A 1522-nucleotide genomic window follows, 5' to 3' on the forward strand; every position below is an offset into this window, starting at 1 on the left:
AGTTGTAGTTTTCCCTGTCTGCAGCAGCAATAGCAAAGGCCTTGCCGGCTCTTTGCTCCTTGTCCATTTGAGAGCTGGCAAGAAATAGAAGCTCCATTTTGCAGAGACAACGTTGCTTGCTGATAGCAGCCAAGGAGGAATCTGAAATTCATAGCCATATCGTGTTCTGTTGAATTGGCCCATTTTAATCTGGTTGCAGTGACTTAGAATGGCGTTGCTAACACAGCTGATGAGTCCTCCTTAGAAGATGTGGTTGCAGATGCCAGGAGAAATGAGTTTAGATATGATAGGTAACGGCCTGACCCTCACGCTTCTCTCTTGCCACAGGTGACGAAAGCAACGGCCGTCTCTCCCGTGGTTCCCTCTGCTCCTGGACAAGAAACCAAAGAGGAGCAAAGGGAGCAAGACAAACAAAAGCGGCCGTCTGTGGTGACAGCCCAGCCTGATGCTTCCAAGAAAGTAAGTGCCAGTTGTGGGTGGTGCTGTCTTTAGGGCAAGGCAGAGGTGCAAGTTTCCGGGCAGCCAGCACTTGCTGTTGCTGGCGGAGGAGGCTGAGTGCTGGGGTCCTGCAGGACGTAGCCATTTCCTGCAGGCAGTGACAGCTGGAAGTTGGCCTTTGAGCTGTCCTGTTGAGGGCTGGGTGAGCTGTTGGCTGCCTGGCTCAGTGAAGCTCTATATCTGGGCTTCTGCAGTGCATTGGCCAAGGGCACAGGTGGTGGTGCTGGCGGTCCCAGGGATTTGTTTCTTTGTTTTTCCCTAGTGGAAAGGTGTGTTTGGCTTGAGGAAGTGTTGTGCAGTTTTCTAGAGGAGTTCTTCACTTGTACAGACTCTTTTGGCCCAGCAGTCTGTTGGCTTTAGATAAGCTGCAAGGAGAAGAGTGTGCTGTCCGTGAAGCTGTGGGGGGCCGTCCTTGTTCCGCGTGGCCAAGGAAAGGAAGCGCGTAGTCGCCAAGGCTTCTTGTGAGGCAAAAGGCAGAAGTAGGGAGATTCTGTGGATCCCTTTAGCGGTGAAGTCTGCAGCTTAGGAAAGTGCACTGGAGCCTGGAGTGGGGGTGAAGCTGCAAGTCCTTGAGTGCTGTCTTGCACTGTAGAGAAGAGGAAGGACATGTTGAAATGGAGGATGCAGTATTTGAAGTCAGATGGGCAAGAGTGTGGCTGGCGAGCTGCGTGGGCCAAAAGGAGCCAGGGCTGCTGGTGGTGAGGAGCAGCTGAACGCGAGGCAGCGTGTGGCCAGGAGGCCAGAAGGCCAAGGGCATGGTGGGCTGTGTCAGCAGCAGAGGGGCAGCAGGAGCAGGGCAGTGAGCTTCGGCCTGTGCTGGGCAGCGCTGCGGCCACAGGGGCAGCCAGTGCTGTGTGCAGTTGTGGGCCCCTGTGAAGCAGAAAGTCATGGAGGGGCTGGAGCGTGTGAACAGAAGGACACGGGAGCTGGGCAAGGGTGTGGAGCATAAGCCCAGGGAGGAGGTGCAGAGGGAGCTTTAGCCTGGACAAGGGGACGCTCGTGAGGAACCTTCAGGCAGACTTCC

Source organism: Passer domesticus, chromosome Z (assembly GCF_036417665.1).
Source record: "Passer domesticus isolate bPasDom1 chromosome Z, bPasDom1.hap1, whole genome shotgun sequence".
NCBI lineage: Eukaryota > Metazoa > Chordata > Aves > Passeriformes > Passeridae > Passer > Passer domesticus.